This window comes from Canis lupus, chromosome 3 (assembly GCF_048164855.1).
Source record: "Canis lupus baileyi chromosome 3, mCanLup2.hap1, whole genome shotgun sequence".
NCBI classification, from domain to species: domain Eukaryota; kingdom Metazoa; phylum Chordata; class Mammalia; order Carnivora; family Canidae; genus Canis; species Canis lupus.
The window spans coordinates 3671534-3697059 of record NC_132840.1 but is presented as its reverse complement, the minus strand read 5'-3'; the positions used below and the strand labels follow the sequence as shown (position 1 = coordinate 3697059).

The window sequence follows — 25526 nt, the reverse complement described above, 5'->3', positions numbered from 1 at the left end:
CCTTTTTTTTCTTCTTTTGCTAATCTCACTATTATTTTTTGAATGACTTTTTAAAAATAGATTTATTGGAATTGTCTGTGTAGACAATAATATGATATGCATATAGGAAGTTTTTATTTATGATCTGCATTCCTTTATTTTCCTTTTCTTGCCTTCCTGAACTCAGAATATCTAGCAGTGTGTTGAATGAGAATGTTAAGAGCAGATATCTTTGCCTTTTTTCCTGGGTATAGTAGAAATGCATTCAGTCTTCCATTATTAATAAAAACGCTCGCTGAGTTTTTATAAATGCTGTTTTTCAAGTTCAAATGCATTCATAATTCTTTGTTGAATCATTTTTATGATGCCACTATAAAATCTTTGTCAGATAATTCTAACATCTTTATCATCTCAGCACTGACATCTGTTGACTGTGTTTTGATTCAGTTTGTGGATTCTCGGTATTACAAGTCATATCATGGGGAGGACAATGTCTGTCACAGCACTTGGTGGTGGTGAAAGTCCTGGACCTCTGCTTGATCTCCTCTGACACCAACCAACTGGGAGGGAGAGGAGTGCCTTGGTACTGCTGGGTGACTGGGAACTAAAAGTCTAGGATGCTCACATTATCTCCTCTAAAACCATGATGAGGAGTGGAGTTAAAGTTACCACCTGTCAGGGATGAAAGTTCTGGTTTCCTACTTGGCTTTCTCTGACACCATTCTTGTGGGAGCATTAGCACATCTCATTACAGTTTGGCAAGAGTGGACATTTAGACTGATAACCCAGTTTTTCCTGGTGTGGATGGCAGTGAAGCCACAGTTTTGGCTGTGATGTTTGGCTATTAATGTTGGCTATAGTGATTATTGTCAAAAAGTTTTCTTTCTTGATAGGCTACCCCTTTACTGATATTTAGGCTTGAGAGAGCAGATGTTTATTGGTGATTTTTAGCTACGATCATCAGCATTTCTGAGTTGTTGACTTTTTCAGCTCTAAGTCTAGGATATATAAGGCAAAAAGGAAGTCCAAGGAACTCAACAATGTGACAGTCCTAGGTCCCTGAGTTTCCTAGTTAGTCTTTTTTTCTCTCCAACTTTTGGAAAATCCTTATGTTTGTTTGATATATAGTATTCTAGGGTTTAGTTTAGCAGGTGAATTAGGGGAATGTTATATCTGTTTCATCTTCAAGGAGTGGAAGTCTTAAGTATATGTATTTCCATGCAATATAAACTTTTAAAGGAGCTCTTTGAGGTGACTCAAGAAGGACGGTAAGTGTTAGAATATGAGAAAGTGAAGAAAAAGAGAATGTTTGAAAGAGTTGAAAGAAAGCAAACATCCTGAAGATCTAATATTAGAAGTTTATAAATGTATATATTAATTACAAGTAATGAATACATTTCTTTGATAAGGCTTACCATAGCTTCATAAACTTCACAATGTGACCCTTGGTTTTGTTGGCTTGTTTGATTTTTTTCTTAACCATTTCAGCCCTAATACCACATGTTTCAATTAATGCATGCTGATTATTTTGAAAATACCTATAATTAAAACAAAAGGGATAATAGAATCATAGTCTTTTCAGAATTAATCTTAAAATGAGAAAGAACATAGTCAATAATAAAATTATATATAAGATATATATTATAGTCAAATATAAAATTATATATATTAATTATATATAATTATATATATATTATGTATATATCCCTTTAGGAAGAAATGTTTTCTGTTTATATGCTGAATGGGTACTTTCTATGAATGTTCTGCAATGCACAATTATAGAAATTTAACTCTGGTTGTGGTTATAAATCAAATATTTTACTATATCAAATATTTTACTATAATGAAATCATAATATATTATAGAGGAGTAAATAGCATGCTTTTTTTTTTTTTAATCCCCCCTTGGGCATTTGGTACAAATCCAGTTATCTTAAAAGGTTGAGTTGGAAATTCCATGTGATTGGTACTGTGCTAATTAATTTCAAGGTCATTGAGAATTGTTAAGGCAACTTCCAAAGACCTAATCATTTTACTTAATGAAACCTGAGCTACTTCCAGAAGCCTGTTGGGTTCTATTTAATTTCTAAGACCTATATCAACAAGTTGAAAGGAAAAAAATAAACAATTCAGAATACTTGGAGAAAGTTTGCTTTGGGCCATGGAATAAACTTGTAGTAGAATATATTCTCTAAAATGTTCACAGCAATATTTCAGTACCACATGCTCTTCCAGTATCTGACCAAATAGGAAGTTAATTTCTTCTTTTTGGTTATGACCTTAATAAACATACTAACAGACGTGACATTGTATGGGATTCATGACTAGGTCATGCAAGGCACAATATCTTCCTTGTGGTTCTCTCCCTCTTCTTATCTCTTTTTCTTTCTCCTTGCTCTGACCTTGTACTCATGCTGTTATAAGAAATTGTAGGCCACATCAGAAATTATGTTAGTATTGCAGTTGACAGACTCCGTTCTGTTTCCAATCTAAGGAGACATAAGGGGATAGCTAGAATAAACAACCAGTCATACAAATGAGTGAGTTTACAGATGATTTCTACCTCCAGCCTGCTAGCCACCAGAGTTTATGCCATGTGATAAGCTTCAGACAATGTTAATGGAAGTCAAAGCAGACTTGCAAGTTAGGACAAACTATATTTTCTTCCTGAGCCTCGGAATTACCTTCTTCTAAAATTAGTGTAATATCTATTTTTCATAGTTGTTACACAATTGAAATAATTTGAGTAGTTTAAAATGCCTGTTAGAGAGCTGTGCATATCCTGACACTAAATAAAGCTGATATTCCTTTTCTGTATACTTAAATATAACGAAGATGTTTGAAATTATTTATAATTCTTGATGATAGAAAATGTGAAATTCATTGAAACTACATAATTAGTTTATGTAAAGAGGCTTTGGATCCAGGTTTTATGAAGGGGAACAGTTACTATAGCAGGACCCATAATAAAAATGCATTTGAGTTGTTTTGTTTTTAAATGTTTAAAGAAACAAAATTATCCTCTTTGGCTATCCAAATGCCACATTTCAGATAAACTTAAAATAAAAAATATATAACAACAACAACAACAAAGTACTGCAAAAAGCTAAGAGTTTTACTAAATACTATCGTTGAGCCCCAGGGTGTTTTAGTCTCATGGTTGAAAAAGCCTGGTTTTATGTATTGGTAACAGAAGCAGAAGATAAGGAATAAGATATATATTTTAAGATACTAAAGATTTATTTTATTGCTACTGCAGAAAGGATGTGCAGTTACTCTGGAAAAGATATGTTTTGACTACAGGTATCCTTTACTTGGAATTCAGACTTCTTAATTTATTATCTGAATTGTTTATTATTTGTGGACTAATATAATATCAGACACCTAACAAAAGAATGGACTCTCCATTGAAAAAATACAAATAAAATGTTTTTTTTCTTGAAATACCACTTAAAGATTCTTTACAAAGTTTTAACATGGTATTTGAGAAGAGGAGTGTTCGTTCCCCTTTGTGTTTTTTCATTCAGAATTGATAGTGACCCAGGGTTCTCAAGAAGGCACAGAGTAATCTATATTGAAAGATTTTTATTGGCTGAGTGACATGTAAAGGGGAGAGATGCTTTGTTTCCATGGTGATCAAATTTACTCTGTTGATACAGTTGGATTCTGAGCTTTAGGGAATGTTTACAACTGAAACTTAACATATCCTTTATTCATTTTCAAAAGAAATAAAAATTGGCATTTATGTATCTATGATCTATAAGTATATAATTTATATATCTGTATTTATATATCTATAATATATCTATAATTTTGTGAGGCCTGTCAACTTCAAAAATATTTAATGTTAATAAAAAAAATTAATGTTAGCCAACATATTGGACTCCTTCAGTCTTATTCACTTAAAATTTTATTTATTTATTTACTTATTTATTTATTTACAAATGCATTTTTTAAACATCTGATGAGTGCTGGGCCATATAAATATAAGCAAAGGAGCACCTGGGTGTCTCAGTTGGCTAAGTGTCTGCCTTCAGCTCAGGTCATAATCCCAGGCTACTGGAATCAGGCCCCATGTCTAGCTCCCTGCTCAGTGGAGATTCTGCTTCCCCCTGTCCCTTTGCTGATCCCCATGCTTGTGCTCTCTTTCTCCTTATAAAATGAATAAATAAAATCTTTAAATTTTTTTTAAAATTACAAAATAGAAAAATAAATAAACATAAATAGACATCAAATATGAATAAAGAAAGATAACTATTTTGAGACTATGTCAGAGGTGGCTAAGAAATTCCATGAATCTGACCCTTGGGAAACAACTGAAACTTGTGAGAAACTTGTGAAAATTATTAAAAATAAACATAAAATATATTAAATTTGAGATAGCATTATACCAAATGAAGAAACATTTATTCAAGAAAACTTGCTAAATATAAATAAGAATAATAAGAGTTGGTGAAAGTTGAGCCATGACCCACTGACTTACTCATCTTCCCAACTCAAGAATATAGAATCTCATCTCCAGGTGATGTTTCAAAAAGGTAAGTTTTCCTCAACCAGCTCCCAGAATTGATGGAAGAAAGGGTCCCCCAGAATTCCTTATCCCTCCTAGCTTCATATTTTAAAAGCTAGATTTGAGTGCAGCCAAGAGGTCAGGGTCTCCTTCTTCACCTATCCTTTATTTATTTATAAGATAAGTTTCTACCTAAGAAATGGCAGACTGAGATTCTGTAATAAAATATAAAATTATAGCACCTGCAATTGAAAATATCCTAATAATTAAAAAATGGATCTCAAATGGCAGAAGAAATTATTTGCATACTTAAATATAGATTGATAGAAATTATGCAATCCAAACAACAGAGAGACAATGACTAAAAGAAAATCTTAAAATCAGCAAGATAAAATAAATTCATTATGTACAATGGGAATCTGATAAAATTAGGAGATGGATTTCCAGCACACGAAAGAGGGGCCAGGAAGCAGTGACATAAAATATTCAAAATACTATAAAGAATGAGAGGAAACAATAACTAAAACTCTTATACCCAGCAAAACTATCCTTTGGAATTCAAATGAAAACACAGACAGTTAATAGTAAAGAAAACCTAAGAGAAGATATTGCTATCAGACTCAGTTTACAAGATATGCCAAAAGAAGGTTCTTCCAGATGAAAACAAATGTACCCAGACAGTAATTTAAATCCACAGGAGGGCATCCCAGGTAGCTCAGTGGTTTAGCACCTCCTTCAGCGCAGGTCATGGTCCTGGAGACCCGGGATCTAGTTCCACGTCAGGGTCCCTGCATGGAGCCTGCTTCTCCCTCTGCCTGTGTCTCTGACTCTCTCTCTCTCTCTGTGTGTCTCTCATGAATAAATAAATGAAATTTTAAAAAATGCTTTAAATCCACAGGAGAAATGAAACAAAACCAAACCATGCACTGGTAAAGAAGATTATGTAATTAAAAAAAAATCATTTCTATGAGTATTTTTATTTTCTTCTCTTAACTAATTTAAACATTAATTATAGAATATCATATTTATAAAACAATATTCTAGGGTCATGTAACACACATAATTATATTTCTCAATAATCAAACTAAGTTGATGGATAGGATAAAATAAATATCACTAATTATTATATTAACACCATATTAGAGGACAAGGAACATATATCACCCTTGTTGTCTAGTGTCTAGTATAGTGCTTAACATAGTACACGGGTATACACACTCATGTGGTAAGTCTATACTCTAACATATCTTCTTCTGAGTCACTAGGTAATTCTTAAATAGCTATATGTGAATTTTAAAGTAAAAATTTAAGATCTGAGTTAAAAAAAACATAATTATAGTATTAAAATATGCATTAACTTTTGTTTCTCTTATGTATTATACCCTTAGCTCTATTACATTTAGATATGCAAGTCCATTCCCATTGCTTAATACACCCCATGACCCAGCTTGGATGTGGGTATATGAGTACAGACAGCTGGTTCTTTCATCTCCCTCTGTCACTTCCCATTTAGGTTTTATTGCATAATTAGGTTTACTGCATAATTCAGGAAGGTATTTTTGAGAAAAATACCAATAATCTGATATTGGGGAACCACCTGAGTAAACTACATTCAATACTACAGAATTAACACTATGGAATAATGAATGCTCCTTCCAAAACATATCTTTCCCCTTCTCACCACAAATCTAACAATAACATCAAAATTCTCTAGTAAATATAATTTTTGCAAAGAGAATGTATGAGCTGTTGTCATCATCTCAAGAATGTCTATTTCCCCCTCAATAAGACCACATAGATGAACTGATATATTAAATGGGTGTTTGTTTTTTAAGTTGGAATCATATTGACTCATTTTAGTAATGCAAGCTTGTTTTGTGAAATAAAAGCATTAGTTAGCAATAATATTTATATTGACAATAAAAGCAAAAATAAATTTTCTTTAATAAAACACAGTAAACATCTTTTTTTATATATATATGAGGAGGGAATAAAAAAGTAAATAAATAAATTCTTATGGTAAGTAGGAAACCAATGTTTGGCCAAGCCAGTTTTAAAAATATGGCTCAAAAGTCAGATTTACTTTATAGTGTGTCCCAATTTAATGAAATTCAATAGGGAGTTTTAACAAGTCTTTGTAACATGGCTTTATGGGGAAACCATGTTGCTGAAGATTCAGTATCATTTCAAAGATCTTATAAAAGGCCATTCAATGTTAATCTGCAAGTTATAGTGCTTATAAACACCTTGGGGTAATATTTGGATCTACGATGCTCTGTTTGCTTCTCTCAGCTAACATTAGACAATTCAATAAGCAGAGAAAAAGCTAATTCTGCATCTTGTTCATTAGCATGCCTGAATTTAGGGATATTTGATTTTATTCTGGCAATTATAATATAAATCAGACACATTGTCACCATGAGTTTCTCCATGGGAGACATATTCCTTATTCCCTGCTCTGTGAAGAACCATTTGCTATACCATCTCCTTGAGCTAAAATTCCATTTTGCATTTATTCAGGCATGAAATACATCAAGCTGCCTGACACATGGCCATAAAACATTTTGTCTATTGTCAGTTCCAACTTGTTGAACAACTATTTCAGGTGGAAGGAAGTGCCTCCAAATAGAGGGTTAGTTCCTAGAGTAGAAAAACTGGCGCTCGAAGTCACCTTATCTCATTTTCCCAAACTTTCCCAGATGTTCCTGAGATTCTTACTCTGAGATGCTGTCTTCTGAGCATATTTGCTTGAACCTACCTGAGATTGCCAAATGTTTATACTATTTTAATGGTCTGGCATCTTTTATGTTAGTTTACTTTTTAGGAGAGAGGACAGCTCAGCTCCTTAAAATCAGGACTATGGTGAGCCAGGGTTTATGTCCTCAGAGGATATGGAAATTACCATCTGCTATTGTCAGCTGAATTATTGCTATGTTGGTCACAGAAATACTCAGTAAAGCATAGAACAATTCATGGATTTCCATCTCCACATTTTTTATTCATTCATTCGACAATCTTTTATTGATTGCAATGATATTAAAATTAGAATGCCAAATGAAGTCTTCTTATATTTAAAGGGATTCCATTTTTATAGGAGAGATAAGTGAATCAATGATAAAATATTAGATTAAATCTTTGAATAAGTACAGCACTTTTGTGAAGTAAAGGGATAAAAGGGAGGAAATGTTTTATTTTAGTTGGGGTTTTCCCAAAAGGAGATACTGCAGTGAGGCCTTGAGTATAGGTACTTAAGTTGAGAGCAATCAGGAATTACAAGCAAGAGAGTGAGTAAAATGAAAGAAAGAAAGAAAGAAAGAAAGAAAGAAAGAAAGAAAGAAAGAAAGAAAGAAAGAAAGAAAAGAAAGAAAGAAAAGAAAGGAAGAAAGAAAAAGAAAAGAAAATAGGTGTGTTAGTTGCTGCTGAGGGGAACTGAAACTTAAAGACACAGAGGACCTGTAATGAAATGGTGTGGAGCATGTTCAGAATTGTAGACTCAGAGGACTGGGCTATTTATGTACCAACTCCCACTTTCTAACAGAGAGGGTTGCCCTCTGGGTGTTAATTTTACACATTTCAAAACAGAGAAGTGCTTTCAGTTTAGCATAGCCCAGGGGTGTTGGAGAAAATTCTTGGACAGAGAAGTGGAGAGATGCAGCCACTTGAGTTAAGAAGCTGCCAGCACGTGGAAAACATCCTATCACAGTTTCAGGTGAATGCAGTGTGGACCAGGGGGTACGAGACACCACATCATTATCAATTTCCACTGCCCCTTCCCTATCCTCTTAGTTAATAGTCACCTTCCTTCCGTGATATCAGTATTAATGTCTCCATTTTACAGAATAGAAAACATATTTTGTTTGTGTTTCCTTTTAGTGAGTACACATAAACCTACTCATACATTCTGGATCATGACCTGAATTAGATTGGTGGAAATACTGAAAATTCTGAATGGCAATCTCTTTTAGAACTTTACCGTTGGTCTGCGAGTGCTGTTGGTCTGTGAGTCCTGAAAAAGACTCCCTTTAATCACACATTTTGAATTGTTTGATACTTAACCTGTTTTTGTCTCTCCTACTTCCTTCCAACACGGGTGATGAATTCAGAGGTATGATTGGAATGCTGTGCTTAAATGCTTGGGACCAGCACTGGCCTCCTCAGCTCTGTCGTTCTTAGGGCTACCTGTAGAAGTGAAATAATATGATCATTCCCGGATGCAGAAGTCCTCCACCGCTTAGCCATGAAGTCACATGAGGTCCTTAGTACTAGATGGTAAGACGTGTCACTCTAGCTCTGGCCTCGGGGAAGATTGGAAGAGGTAACAGAGTATAACGTGGTTTCAGGTAAGTAACTATGCTTTCTTTATAACCCAAGTCTGGATTGACTCCTCTCTTCTTGAGTCAAAATTCCCTGGAGACTATGCCTGCCCCCTGATTTTTCCATCTCCACTCCACTCCACTCCCCCTGTTTTTTCCATCTCCACTCCATTTCACTTCTACTGTCTGAGAGTTGGGGGTCTCTGTATGCTGGGATCGCCCCTTGCTGTGTGACCTGGATACCCAGGCTTCGGCATAGGACCTAACAAGCAGTTTGAATGAAGGATCAGTGCCTTGTAGTTTTTCTACCCAGAATCCCCCCCCATTTCTTGACATCCCCCCCCCATTTCTTGTCATTGGAACAACGTAAGAGTAGAGTTGTATATTCCTTGCTTTGCCCACTCTAGTGATACAAAGTAAGGATGAGACAAGCAGGTACACAAGACCTAGCCCGTCTGGGTAAAATCAATTTCAAGTGGCTATTACCTTTCAAGACATGGATAAGCAAAAATTCAACTACACTGGAATATTTATGGAAAAGGGAGTAGCTGGAGGTTAGGAAAGGCAGAATAGGAAGTGCCTTCTCTGGCTAAGAAGTAACGGGGAACTATTGATGATTTTTAACTATTAGGATGAAATTTCAAACTGGCAGCTCTGCTGCTTTTGGATGGAATGCAAGCAATGATTTTTAGCTCATAATTTTTTGACTCCTATTTGAGAGACTGCTGTGATTAGGAAACCTGACTTTACTGGCGAATCCTGGATTCTAAATATTTTCCTTTAGTCTAAAGGATTCCCACTGGAAGCAGAAGATATCTGTGTAATGCTTAGACAAATGTGGTTAATATAGCCTATCATTAATTTGTCAGGTCTAATTAATGGTATCAGTTACTAGATGCAGAGGGAGACCATTACACTTCCTGGGAGTATAAAAAAGGCAGTCAAGGATGCTGCTGAAACCTCTACTCTCCCTGGATCACTGGAAGTAATGGGGTGAAAAATAGTAAGCCAAACAGAGAGAATAATTAACGGAATTGGGAATCCACATAGTGGTGACTCTGTTCAACTCTCTTCTAGGTGGGCCCAAACATCTAGGGCTAACGTAAGAAAAAAATAATCCAAATGGCAGACCTCTAGGTTGTACCAAACTGAGGTTCACATCCACACAGATGCTTTCTTGGGCTTTTCCCTGCCATCTAGCTTCTCCATCATCTTGACTATTAGTTAGCTGAACTCACGGGACACTAGGAAAAATACACACACACACACACACGTATAATATATGTATGCATATGCATGCAAAATATATATTCAACCTTGTATATGTAAGTGCACAAAGATATTTAGACATTATGTATACAGTTTTTCTTTCAAGGCTCCATGCACCATGTTCTTTTTTTCTTTTTTTTTTTTTTTCAAACTTCTCCCCAAAACTTTTGCCAAGATGGAACGAACTAGACTAGATGTGGTCATATCTCTAATTAGTATATCACTTATTTGCCTTAATTTTTGTTAATTAGAGTACTAATACCATAAACCAGGAGCTCTGTTGACAAAAGCACAGCAATCAGACAAGAAATATGCTCATTTTAAAGTCCGCCTTTAGCTCTACGTGGTCAGATTGTGGCTATGCGTTGAGTTACTTTAAGTCTTCAGTTTAATAAAGTGCGAAACATACTCAGCTCTGCTTTCTTCCACCTGTTTCGGTTCCTTTACTCCACTAATAATTTGTATACCTGGCTACAGTCTCCTTAATTGAGCAATTTTTTTTTGTAAATTTGATAACTTAAATCTTGGTATTTGCACTACCTGACTTTGACACCTTTGTCCACTTTTATTTACTATATCCCTTCAGCCATACTATAAGTGATCAGTACTTCCACTCATCATATACTGCTTTGATGTGTGTGTGTGTGTGTGTGTGTGTGTGTTTTCACTTCTTGCATTTATGTCCTTTCCTCCTTCTTTAAGCCACCACTATCTTACCTCAAGATTCTGTTATTTTTGTTCAAATTGTTGGAGCTCTCTCCTGACCCTGTTCCCTCTCTCAATCCTTGCCCCTTACAATCATTTGACAGGCTGTGATTGTGTCAATCACCTATTAAAAACATGTAAACTCCTCACCCAGCTGTCAAAATCCTTTACTATTTGGAATGAACTTCACTTTGTCTCCATCTGTCAGAGGACCCTAACATCATTCTGTATTCTATCCACTTAGAATTTCTAATGCATCCTCTGGGGTGAGTGGGTTGGTTGGTTGCTTTATTTGTTTATTTGTTTATTTATTTATGAACTAGACTGTCCTCCCTTTTCTTTTTCATTGGTTAGGATTATATTTATCTTTTAACAATCATTTCAATTGGTTGATTGAAATTCAATTATTTCAATCATTCTCTCTTCTAAGAATTCTTACATAGTTAGTTTTCCGCACCACCACCCCTAAAATTGATCACTTTAGTTTTATATTTCTGACACAAATTTACTTAAAACTTTGGTTTTTGATTTTGGTTTCCTAGTTTTCTGAAAATCTTAAGCATAACTCATGAGCCTAAGCCTTAAGTTCTTATTTTATATTTATCTTTTTGCATTTATCATCGAACGTGTCATAGTGTTTATACACATAAATCCTTTGTACAATGGCATTTACACAAGTTCAGACTGATGAAAAAAGGGCATCTATTAGGCAAACGTACTGAAGGATTTTATGCACATTTTTATATTACATCCTCTCGATAATCATATAAGTAGATGATGTGATTTATTATCCAAACATGGCTCCATTTCAGAATAAAAGGGAGGACAATTAATATCTCCAGAAAAACAAGTAAGCTAGAACTCTCCTGGGTAAACCAATATATATATATATGGGCATCCTACCTATAGGAGATATGGAATTTTATTCTTAGAGAGGTAAAGAGTTTCTCCCAAGAGCCTGAATGTTAACCCAGGGTAGTCTGGGTCTGAGCCCCGCTATGTGTATATATGTATACACACATATTGCTCATTCAAGACCACACTGCTTCTTTGGCACATAAAGAGCCCCGTTTGTACTTTTTGCGTTATGTAGATTTCTAAACTATCCCCCAAGATCCAGGCCTGAAGGGTATATGCATGTTATCTCAGCTATTCGATCAAGCACTAATCTAGGCTCAGCAGGGTTTGGGGACCCGGTGGGGCTGACCTAATAGGTGAGCCCTTTGAAACCACAGGGTTTCCTTCAGTTGGTCCTAGTTGAAGACCTTACAGGTAAATACTTATCCTGGCTTGAAAGAAAGCTAACAGTGTGGGTGTGAACTGCTTTTACAGGCTGCTTGTCAAGGAATGGTGGGCAACCTTAGAAATTGAGATTTGTCCCTGTTTTCAAAGCTAACCAGAAAGTGGTACCTCAGTATCGCAACCAGGAGGAACTTAGTTTTGCCAACAACTTGAATGACCTTGAAGCAGGAAACTGAGTCTCACATGAGCTGTACTGTAGCAATAACCTTGATTGTAATCTTGAAACCATAAGCAGAGACACCAGCTATGCCATGTCCAGACTTTTGACCTATGGAAATTATGAGGTAATACATTTATAGTGTCTTAAGCTGCTAAGTTTATAATAATTTGTTACATGGTAAAAGAGAGCCAACAAGATCTTTTTTTTTTCTTTTCCTGAGAGCCAACATGATCTTTAAAAGAACTGAATAAACAGATTATAGAATAGCTGTCATTATGGATAAAAGTACATATTTGATTTGAAAGTAAATATTAATTTATAAATTGGTGTATCATTCACTAAATTATCACCCAAAGGCTAGTCTTCAATATATTCTGTTCCACAGACATTTACTATATGCCTACAAAAATGCACAAAATAGAGGAGAGACTGGAAGCCATTCACTAACTCAAGGGCAGAGCCCTTTAACATAGATTGGAGATAGAGGTTAAATATTATCATTTTTGAGAAGCGTGGGTCAAATGGCATGTCTCTAAAATTGGCTTTATTCTGCAATTCCACTTGAATTTGTAAGCAGTAAAACTAATGAAAGAAATCTCAGATAATGTCTATATAGTGACCTTTCTTATTTTGAAGAGTTTAATTCATGTTCCTTCGAACATCTTACACATCCAATGTCACTGCACCCAAAATAGCAGGGTAAGAGTCACCTCATCCTACGTAGAATATATAAGCCTCGATTACACACATTAGCATTTTATTTCTAAAATAATTGCCAGCGCACTATGTTCCAACTCTTCTCTTCTTTTATGGCCCTATTTTATATACATTTTTTTCTGAACTCCAGGGCCTTCTTTTTTGTCATTTTAATTTTCAATTTCTATTCTAATTTTAATTATAATCAGCACCATTATTTCAAGGCAGCAAATGTCAAAATTGTATTTGAGTTTCTGGATAGCTTAAGAAAAAGTAGTTATTTTCTTTAAAATTACCTAAAGCTAGAAGAGGTATAACCTCTCGTGGATGTACATTCTAAGTACTTTGTAACACGATCCCGAATAATAGATGTAAAACACACAGAGTCAAGTGGCCGATATGCCTACTTGAATCAGAAAGCATACTCTACAGTGTTCACTTAGTGATTTTACACGCTAGCTATTCACAAATAAAGATTCTAATCCGTGAACATAACTAATATTTAAATAACACATTCTGTTTTTAATATACACACAGTCAATAAGGATAAAACATTTGAATTGCTGCAACAGATGCTTGTTTATATGTACTTAGTACCATTATAAAAAGAGCCTGGAGAATACACAACTGAAGGCTCTCGTATATATGCCCAGTACTGAGGGAAATGGATTTTATTTCTGGTAATTTAAGGTCTCTAATCACTATCATTAAACAAATAAAGATTCATTACAGGAACAAGGGGAAATGCTGTGAACATGGTACAACTTGGAAATAAAAGGGATCTAGAACTTGCATTTCTGTGCACAGCTTATTTGAGCACAATTTATTTGGGAGGTTTATGATCTGTGACTATTTCTCAATTTAACTCAACAAACCACTGCAGTGGTAGGTGTTAGCCACTTGTATAACTCGAGAGAAGGGGCTAGTGGCAGAGAGGAAGTGGCCCTGCATATTAAAACTATGCACGACGCACTTGAACTTGGAGGTACCAACTCCGTTAATAGAAGAGGAGATCGTTCACGGAGAAAATGTCCCGGTGGATTGAGATACAGAAAATCACCAGGAAGCCACTGTGATAACATAACCATATCAACTATTAATCATGTGAAGCAGAGACTAGCTAGGTGGCGGATCTTACAGTGGCCTACTCAGTTGCGGAGAGCTTTCTCTTGTTTTATTCAGGTAGAAGTACTAAAGCCTTTGGATTTGTGCAAGGCCAAGGTAAATCTCAGCTTAATCATAAATGAACTTCAAGCCCACAGGTAGAGGTTGACTCTTGAATCCTCAGTTTACCCTTCAGTGAAAACAGTTTATTGATTCTTCTCCTTGAAATGTTTTGTGAGGATTAATATCTATGAAAGTCCAGCTAAACTTAAATGTGCCTCTCTTCTCTTTAACCCTTATTTGGATGGTTGAGAAGACCCCATTCTCAGTAAAGAAACCTTTGGCTGGTACATTTAAGAAGAGAAGAATGTGCAGCTTATCTCTGGACAGATATCTGACAAAGCTAAGATTATTCAGAAGAATGAGAATTACTCTGGTAGCTCACTTGAATGGATCATTCTAGAATTTTAGGAAGTATAGAAAGTGTCCAAAGAGAAAGTTAATAGGACAATTATGTAAGAAGTGAGTTAGAAAACAATTGCCCCAACAATAAGCAAATTAACAGTTTTGATTAATGTTTCCTTCAGCTTTTTTTGTCATCATGCTAGAGTGTGTGGCCAGACCATGGTTTAAAGACCTGATAATACCTTCTGAGGGGGATATGCATGTAGGAACCAGATCAAGGCAATGGAGTGATTTACTGGTAGTTGGAATATATTAAGTATTCATGAATATTGAGAGAAAAAAATGAGTAAGTGGATGAATGAATTAACAAATGAATGAATGACTGCTCTGTCCCCAAATCTTATTTTTAGAATTTTAATGCATTCGAGTGGTAGTGGCTTGTAAGGAGAACTACATTTTCTAATTCTGATTAAGGATATGTTCCAGGCTAAAGAAGAACTTAAAACTGATTTCTTCATTTGCCACCAGAGCACACACCTGATCCTTAGATTCTCACATTTTTCTGTCCTTATCTAAATATTTCCTTTATATGTAGACTTGTTCTCTCTCTCTCTCTCCCTCTGTCTCTGTCTCTCTCTCTCTTCTGGAGTACAGATGTATTCCAAAAAATGTGCAAATTACGTGGCTGATGAAAGGTTAGTTTCTCTGAAGTAACTATCTAAATGGAGAAAAGTTGAGGTTAAACAAATCCTTTGACATACAGACAAAAAAAGAAAAATGAGCAAAGCAGAGATTGTTGGCTGCAATGGAATTGAAAGTGATTGAAGTAAACGTCATCTGACTTCAAAAGTATTATATGTAAGTTGAAAGACGCAAGAGAGAGAAAACAAAAACAACAAACAATAGCTTCTTTTAAATTTTTCTCCTATGTCAAGAAAGATCTATATTCCTGTAGCGTAAAAAAGATGTTGTCAGATATTGTTCAGTGAGATGCCAGGAGTAGACATAGGCAATGTTATCTGGGCCAGGAGATTGTCCTGAGTCTCCTCTGACTTTGGTTTCTCCTTGCCATCAATTTGGGAGAGCCAGAGCTTAAACATTTTAGAAGAAACTCAGGAAAAAAAAAAAAAAAACAGAACAAAACCAAACCAAACCAATGAAAACCCTAAGAATTAAGAATCATGTTACCCTCCCATCACGAGCTACAGATGTTGTGTCAAAAATATATCAAAATGATTTTAAAACAGACAACCTAACCTGTTTTTCTGGTTCGACTCAGCCATGCCCAACCTGAGTCACTTTGGGCAAGCCATGTAACTTCTTCGAAACATTTCCATGTGTAATTTTGGAAGGAAGGTGTCACCAAAGAAATGAGCCACAGGACTCTCTATGGCTTCTGTGTACACTGCTCGCTTCAGTCTGTTAAAATCCATCCTAGAATGTCATCAACTCTGGTGACAAATGAGGGTGGAAATTCCATCATTCCAGCAGCCCAGGGAGTGGAAAACACAAAAGGAGTCATCATCTAAGCCTAAACCTTCTCAAATATGAAACAAGGACTGGCATGGTTTTTGCTTTATTTATTGAAGAAGCTATAAAGAAAAAATACAAAACAAATTTCAAAAATAATATTTCCTTTTTAAAAAAGACTATTTATTTGAGAGAGAAAGAGTGAGAGCACCAGCCGGGGGGAGGGGCAGAGGGAGAGGGACGGAGTCTGATGTGGGGCTTGATCCCAGGCCCCTGAGATCATGACCTGAGTTGAAGGCAGATGCTTAACTGGGTGCGCCACCCAGGCGCCCAAAAATAGTATTTCTGTAGCAAGCTATAAAATGAGTGTTAATGTCAAGTATTGCAATTATGATTGTTTAATAATAAACATAAAATTTAGAGACAGTAATTATAGCCTCTTTAGACAAGAGATCTTAATTTTGATCTTAGATGAAAATCCCTGAATTTTGATCTAAACACACTTCTGTTTAAATATGAGGCACATCATTTTTTAGTTGTGTCACCTTAGAGAACTTACCTTACCTTTCTGAACATTTATTTCCTCACCTGGTTGTCCTATCCTAATATTCAGAAAGCTTTAAATTCTAAGTTTGATAATAAAAGTAAAACACTCACTTTTTACTCACTACATGGTAATCCCCTTCCTCCTCTATCGTTCTCGTTTATTAAAACCTAATTCAATGTTGTCTCTAGAGTTATTATTCTTTGTGGTGATATTTTGGGACAGTCCATCGCCTTCTATTTGTCTTGAGTGGTCAGGGTTGTATTCACTGAAAGCCTCGTACTTCCTGTTCCACTGGATGGCTTTCATGTCTCGTATTCCTCATTTGGAATCTATGAATATTCCTTGATGAAAATTCAGATTGCGCTTCTTTCAAATGAAAATTAGAAATCTGAACGTGGTGAATATGCACTACCCTAGGAAAACTGAGGTGTCCTTGTTCAAATGATAAATCAAACAAATATTTATTTTTTTTAAGATTTTATTTTTTTATTCATGAGAGACAGACAGAGGCAGACACAGGGAGAAGCAGGCTCCATGCAGGGAGCCCAATGCGGGACTCGATCCCGGGACCCTGGGGTCACACCCTGGGCTGAAGGCAGGTGCTTAACCACTGAGCCATCCAGGGATCCCCTCAAACAAATATTTATAATCATGCCCTTATTCATTAGTTTATCCATGACCATATCACATATCTGGGGCTTCTCCGTCAGGCAGTATAGAAGATGCTCTTGAGCATTGCTGAGATCCACCTTCAGGACTCAGACACCAGTTCTAGAAGCTAGAATTCTTGGCTGCTAAGTGCTTATCCTGGAGTACTTCTCCTGTAATTATCCTCAGTAGAAGGAAGTGCCTCACCCAAGATTCATCCCCTTCCCTGGGAAAGTTCACTTTCACTGGGGGCAGCTTGTTTTTATTATTTGCAAGGAAATCAGGGCCAATTTTCCTCCACAACGTGGAGGCATCTCTGAAAGGCCATCCAAGCAATTAAAGTGAGTAGCCCCCGTTAGAAATTTTTTTGTTAACTGATTGATACACTTGGCAGCCCATTCGGGGCATAAATATTGATGATCGTTAGGTCCTCTTGTTGGATAGATCCTTTAAGTATGATATAGTGAAAAAAAAAAAAGAAGTTTTTTTTTGTACCTCATTTTTATTTTCTATAAAATAGGATGATATTGGCAGGTACCTCTTGGAAAGAAAACTACATGAATTAGTACATCTCAAGTGCCTGAAATCATACCTAGAACACAGAAAGTACTCAAGAAATGTTAGCTAAAGATCAGCTAGTTTATATGATTTGGTGAATAGCTGAAGAGGCCATTTGATAAAGCTTAACACTTTATTTTTTTTTTAATTTTTAAAGATTTTATTTATTTGTTTATGAGAGACACAGAGAGGGAGAAGCAGGCTCCATGCAGGGAACCTGACGTAGGACTCGATGTGGGACTCGATCCCAGGACCCCAGGATCACTCCCTGGGCTGAAGGCGGTGCTAAACCGCTGGGCCACCCAGGCTGCCCTAAAGCTTAACACTTCTATGATCATCTCAACTGTCATTAAAGTGATCTGGTCACCATTAATTTTGCTCTTATTTAGTAAGAAAATAAACAAGGGGTTCAAGGAGGGTGTTACTCATCAGAAACTTCTTTTTCATCCATAGGGAATACCTTTAACTATAGGTTTTTGGTTGATTTTAAATCAACTTATGACTCTATGCGTGTTCTCCTGTTAGGTTCTTCAAAATTGTCTCAAAAGTTCTCTCAGTAGGAAGATGATATTTGTAGATGTAATAACAGGCAATGGGCTCAGCACCACCCAGGAGAAACACTGCAGTGCTCAGGGCAGGATATGGGGAAATGCAGGGAGTTGTCTGTGCTATGAACAAGGCAAACTCAGATCGAGTTGCGTCCTTCTGGCAGGCCTCGTGAACCCAGTAGAAGTGAAATGAGATGCCATTAAAGACTACCTTAGGGGCCCCTGGGAGGCTCAGTTGGTTAGACGTCTGACTCTTGGTCTCAGTTCAGGTCTTGAACTCAGGATTGTGAGTTTAAGCCTCTCTTGGGCTCCACACTGGGCATGGAGCCTACTTAAAAAAAAAAAAAAAAAACCCTGTCTTTGAGCCTGTCTACATATTTCACGTTTTATATGTGTGTGTATATATACATATACATGGTACTTATTTTTCGTGTTATGATGCTCTGGGACTTTCCAATTTTTTACTAAGTGTAGGTATTTTTGTAGGACTTCTTTATATTCTATCCATTTCCCTCAATCCTGCCCGATTGAATGGATACAAAGTAATAGGCATGAGAAACAAAATGTTTTCCAAATAATTAGGAAGGGGCATTCAATTCAATATGTGGCTAGATCCGATATTTTATTTATAGTGACTGGCAACATCAGGCTTTGTACATCATAAAAATGCAAATAGAATGAGAAATGCTTAGGGATGTGTGGCGTGCGTATAGTTTTTAACCATTCAGAAAACACCATTGCTCATCCATGTGAGTGTTCATGGGTAATTACAGATCAATCAGGCCCATTTCACATTTATTAACTAAATCGATTGCCTATGAAAGGGACCATTTCAAAACCTCATAGAGATATTGTATTAATTGGGAAAGAGGAAAAGGTATTGGGGGAACAGAAAAGAGTAATAGGGAGAATTTTTGTTCCCTAGCCTTATTGAGAGATAATTGACATATAACATAGTATAAGTTTAAAATATATAACATGTTGATTTGATGCATTTCTGTATTACAAATGCTTACTGCCATAGAAGTAGGGACATTTTCGGTGTACTTTCTGAGACTGAATACAACACATGCATAGATGTGATAAGTAACTAAGATGTTATGGGCGAATGTTCTTTACTGTCAAAATACTCAAACACTTGGTTCAGTAATTAATGAATAAATTCATTACTCTTTAAACATCGTTGTCATCTTGATGAGTTAAGCATATTCTGCTCTTATTTCATCTTTATATTATTCGTATTATTAATGATCATCCTCATCATTGTTGGTACACAGGGACGAAATACACCAGTGTTGTTTTGGGTACCAAATTAGATATACTTAGAGCTTCTGAAATTATGATGATTAAGTGCAAAAAGTACCCACAGACTGTGATCTATCTTAGAAAGTTGTGTGCTGTGACAATATAATGGTTAATGCCATTGGCTATTGAACAAGTAGTCACATCCAACTTAACACAGTTTAACTTTGATGGGAAAAGAAAGTCTAACGTGTATAATTTCATTGGCCTTTTAGGGATATGGACTTCCTAAAGTTCACAGCCCCACCAATTCCACCCAAATGTTAGGTAATAGAGCAAGAGAGAAGGTTGAAATAAACAGTCTAGGAAAGTAATACAGTGTCTTGGGGATGACTGTTCAGGTTCTATGATTTCTGTACCATAGCCTTACATCTTCTGAGATTTTTGGATAAGGAAAGAATCACATGACCCCTTGGCAACATGGTGAGAACATCCATAGATTAAGGCGGCATGCTCTGGTGGTGCCTGGGAGGCTCCGTGGTTTGGCTCAGTAGCCACCCCGGGGTCCCCAGATCGAGTCCCACATTAGGCTCCCTGTGGGGAGCCTGCCTCTCCCTCTGCCTGAGTCTCTGCCTCTCTCTCTGCATCTCTCATGAATAAGTAAATACAGTTTTAAAAAAATAAATAAATAAAGTGGCATGTTCTGGATCCCATCTAATCTGAAGGGTAATATCTCTGTGCACCTGCTCTTCCCTCTTCATACTGGCCCCTAATTTTTAGTGGTGACTAATTTAATTAATGCTTTGACTCTGGATATGATTATCCCTAGGTACCACATAGCTATCCCCTTTTGTCTCCTATTAAGCTATGGACACTTTCTGGATCCTTATCACCTTTGCTCTCTGTTATACTAGTTCCAGGAGCCCTCCTCTGCCGGGGCTTCACTGGATCCAAATTCAATATCCACACCGAATGAGAATCCAAAAATCCTGCAGATTCTATATATAACTTCTCTGAACTTCAGCTAGATCATCTACAAAATGGGAATAATATGTTTCTCCTCCTAGAGTAGAGGTAAATATCACATAATAGTAAATGATAGCATCTAAAAACACTCTATATGGGCAGCTATACAGTTAAAAGTCGTTAAATATAGGGGAGCTTGGGTGGCTCAATCAGTTGGGCAACTGACTCTCGGTTTCTGCTCAGGTCATGAGCTCACAGTTGTGAGATCCGTTCCTGCTTTGAGCCCTGTGTTGCGGCCTGTGTTGCACTCCACACTCAGCAGGGAGTCTGCTTGAGATTCTCTTCCTCTCCCTCTGCCCCTCCCTGCTCTCTAAAATAAAATTAAAAAAAAAAAAACTTTAAAAAAATAATAGAATATATTTATTTTTTTATATATTTTATTTTTTTAATTTATTTATGATAGTCACAGAGAGAGAGAGAGAGAGAGAGAGAGGCAGAGGGAGAAGCAGGCTCCATGCACTGGGAGCCTGACGTGGGATTCGATCCCGGGTCTCCAGGATCATGCCCTGGGCCAAAGGCAGGCGCCAAACCACTGCGCCACCCAGGGATCCCTTTATTTATAATTTTAATAAAAATAATATGATACCAAGGAAGATGAGGAAGGACCACCATTATTTATACTTTAATACTCTAAAAAAACTCCATACAGATGAGAATGGGCATTGTGAGATCTGAGCATGACTTACCTCTCTCATTCGATATGCCCTTTGACCATTTGTTTCCTTCCTTGCTATGTCTCAGTTTCTGTAACATTGACTCTACTAAATTGTCTCTGAAGGCCTAATATCTTCGTCAATTAAAGAAAGACCAGGGCAGGGAGGTTCTCTGCCTTTCAAAATCTTAACACCATTTTAATTGCTCAATGCAACAATAGCAGCAGCAATAGAACAATAACATGAACTCTCTCATTAAGAAAACACTTGTGCGGAATATGTTCAAGGTTCAAGATGTTAGACTATTTCAGCCTTAGTTTCCCTCTAGTTTGTGTTTACGGTTCTATCTGACTTAGAAGTTCTATCCATCATGGAGTACTCAGGAATGCATTCGAACCTCTAGTTCCTCACAGAGTATGTCATGCCAAAGACCAGAAGCTGAAACTATACCCACAAATATTTATGAGATACAGGAGCGGATGTCAAGGCCTGACACTAACATGTTGTTAAGGTTTACATTACTCATTTCTTCCCTGGTCTTCACATCTATGCTGGACTAGAACCAAGCAATTTTGAAGGTTGTGCCAAGTTTCAAAATAGTAACTGTTTTAATAGCACCAGTTTCCACGTTAAGAAAAAGAAACCCAGCTATATGAATTTTGGCACCTTAGAAATCCTAATAACTGTGTTTGATGATAAATATATTGTGGACTCCAACTCAAATGAGAGCAGATTTTTCTACTCTGAGGACTAATAGACTGTGATGTACAACAGTGGATTCAGTATTGAATTCTGGCTAATTAGAACTAACAGCTGACTAACTAGGTATCAATTGTCGTATCTTCCATTGGCTAGAATTTCCACTAAGACATTACGTCTCGGTGAATAAATAAATCTGTTAGTTCTTTGCTAACCAGGACATATTCAATAATGTGCTGGGCTTGGTGAGGATAAACAGATTTATACAATAGATTGGATACCTCTAGGAGCATTCAATAAAGCTTTCTGATTAAGAATATTCTCTCCGAATCTCAGCTTCACCTCTTCCTTAGTCTGTGACCTTGAACTAGGTATTTAACTTCCAAAACTTAGTTTTTCTATTTGGGAAATAGGGAAGGATGTTAGTAGAATCTAATGGAATATTGTGTTGCATGTTCTTTTAGTAGAGCACATTGAGTCACACGTGATCGATCATAATGCATGCTACTTATTACCATGATTGTTAGTAATTTTCCAGCTTGAAATTATATATTTGTTTAGAAATTGGGATGTTCTCACTCACACCATTGATTTTATTTGATTTTCAAAGTGGTTCTCTGAGGGAGACTAATATGCCAATGTAAACATGATGAAACCACAAAAAATGAAGATCATCATGATCATTTTTTTTCATCATGATCATTAATGTGGGCAATGGCAAGCCAAGCACTGTACCCCAAGTCAAAGACTCTTTTTTCTATTACATATATCATTTTTATACTGTAATTGGGAGCATATGCTTCTCCACCACTTACATTTTTTTTAAGATCATCAAAATTAATTATAATTTTGTCTATAGCTGTCCTGCGAAGGACTTCTATGGCCTTCCTACACTAACACATGTTCTACTTAATCTTTTTTTCTCGAGTGCTTAGCAAAGCATCATCAGTATCTTTATGAAACATCAAATGAGGGAAAGAACAATGAGGTTCTAGAAACTGCTAGGGACACTGTAGTAAGACGCTGGGGAGTGGCAAGGGTTGAAGGGTGAGCTGTGGTATAAATAATAGACTTGCAAAACGATAAGAGGGAAATCAATTCTCTCAGATTTTAAAATCTCCGGGGAAGTGAGGGTTATGAAAGAAGGATTAGAATAGACTATGCAAATCCTTGCACACACATTTATATTAGTGTATTTCCTAGGTCATTGTTTCTAAAAATGGATTTCTGTGCTATATTACTTGGTGTGCGTGTGTGTGTGTGTGTATATGTATGTGTGTAAGTATAGTTAGGGAAGAAAGATTCTGCTGTCAAATAAGTTTGAAAAATTTTGTGTTAAACACAGTAAGCAAAGTGCCATTATTGAGAATTTAACATTCTTCTGATTTATGAATTTCTAAGGAGAAGACATGTTATTGCAAGAAGAGTTCCAAAATATATTTGATTCAAGGACATAATTTGTGAAGGGGCTAGTATTGCTCAGGATATTTGAGGAACTGCACTCTGGTCAACACGAAATGATGATAGCATTTCCAATGAAATGCTTATGTGTATTGGTCAAGTGTGGATGTAGTGGACAGAAATGGACGATGATGTAAGCCGCCTTTCTACAGTCACTGTTTGCTTGTGATCCGGTTGCAACAGAGATTTCTGTTAGACCCGTAACAAACTCAAACGCATCAGAGGTAAAACTAGAAGTAACATATGTGAAAGCATCAGTATTCCGACTCTGCAAGGGCTTGGGATCTCCTTTGAGGAGCTTGTCACAGTATTTGTGTTCAAACTGGCTACTCCAGGACAAGTTGTTCTTGCTTGTTCACTGAAAAAAAGCTGATTATTGACTTTAAACATTGAAATGCTTGATCAGCAGTGGATGCTTTTGCTACAGGGTGTGTGTATGTGCTTGTGTGTGTGTGTGTGTGTGTGTGTATCTATGTATGTAAGGGGGAGAAAGAGAGAGAGAGAGATGGACACAGAGACTATCTACATTAGGGTCTTTAGAAATCTTTTAACTCTTGATTGATTTTATATATTTTAAATTTATTCTTTAATTATTAATTGTTATTGATTATATGTATAAATCATCCAGGACACAAAACACACAGGGCTTCTGCTGCTCCTGGGAACATATAAGCAAACATCCTCTCCAGTAGGGAAAATTTCAAGGGAGACATCACAGTATAAGAGAAACACTCTGTCCTTCCACTTAACACACATCAAGTCAAGGAGACACATTCTGTTATGCAGCAAGGGCAAACGTCACAAGGAGCATGTTTGGAAACCTTTTCCCCATTACTTTTCTGCAGTAGTGGACTTTGTGATGGGATGAAGAGGGCATCAAAGTCTCTTTTTTCTCAAAAATTCAACGTCTTTTCTGTTCTTAAAAAGTCATGGTGAGGGGCACCTGGGTGGCTCAGTCGGTCAAGCATCTACCTTGGCTCAGGTCATGATCCCAGAGTCCTGGTGTCAAGCCTGGTGTCCTCAGGCTCCCTGTTCAGCAGGGAGTCTGCTTTCCCCACCCACCCCTGTCTTCCTGCCCCTCCCCTCCTTGTGTTCACTCGTTCTCACTCTCTCAAATAAATAAATAAAATCTTTAAAAAAAATTCATGGTGAATCTGAGAATAGGGGTAGAGAAGATGATGAGGGGAGAAAGTTTCTGTTTTCATGTAATTCCATGTTGGGCTTTCAACTAAAAGAGCAAATATGAAAGGATAAGAGAGATAAAAGAATTCCCAGGGCTCAGCTTCAGGACAATAAGCATATCACATATAGATTACAAACCTGTTGGAGTGAGTGCCCAAGAATGCCAACTTAACCATACCAGGATCCTGTTTCAATTATTCAGGATAAAATTCCAAATTCCTACTCACAGTCCATGAAACCTTTCCTGACCTTTCCTATATCTAGATGCTTGAGCAGTCTTCTCTTGCCATTCCCAACTGACTCTATGGGTGGTTTTAAAGCTAATTTTCATTATACTCTATTTCTCAGTCTGTCTGGTATTATTTGTCTATATTTTCTGATTAGCCTGAATGATTTAGATTTGTACCTCATGATATAATACTACTTTCCTGTTACTCTTCCTTGGCAAGCCCCTATTCATGTGCCAAGAACATCCCAGGATGGAAATAATTTCTATGACCCTGTCAGGTGTCCTTCCATGTGCTTCCATGATTTACTCCCTTGCAATGCAATTGACTCTTATTGTAAGCAGAGAAACGCTGTGAATACATTTAGAGAGGAGACTTACTTATTTTAGAATCCCCTATATTTCACAAATACAGAACTTCAGGAAATACAGAACTAATTAATCATTATCTGCTTATATGGCAGAAAGATTTGGCCAACCAGTGCCCCTAAAATGTATTCAAAATATTTTCTACTTTCCCATGTATATAACTATATTATTTTCCTGAGAAAATCAGAATATCTGATTTTTTTTCCATGAGGAACATTTCCTGTTATAAATATGAGAATATGAGTTAGAAGAAGCAATTCTGCAGACTTTTATTTAAACCAATAATGTTAAAATGTCCACTAGGGAAATATTTTTGAAATCTAACTAATGCATAAATATTTTTACTACAGACCAGTTCGTTTCTAATTTCCTGATTTTAACTCAAACCAAGTAGATTTTGATAATAGAGCTGTGAAATTAGTTTTAAGCTAGGATATGAACTAAATACATAAAGA

At 36.4% G+C, this 25526-nt stretch overlaps 1 long non-coding RNA gene across 2 annotated transcripts in view; it reads right to left on the bottom strand.

Moving 5' to 3' along the window:
- The window catches only part of LOC140624408 (uncharacterized), a 223259-nt gene that overhangs the window by 140167 nt on the left and 57566 nt on the right, over window positions 1-25526 (bottom strand). For both annotated transcript variants that reach the window (XR_012023884.1, XR_012023882.1), the window contains exon 2: window positions 8545-8667. This is a non-coding gene — a long non-coding RNA (uncharacterized lncRNA). The remainder of the gene's footprint in view (window positions 1-8544; window positions 8668-25526) is intronic.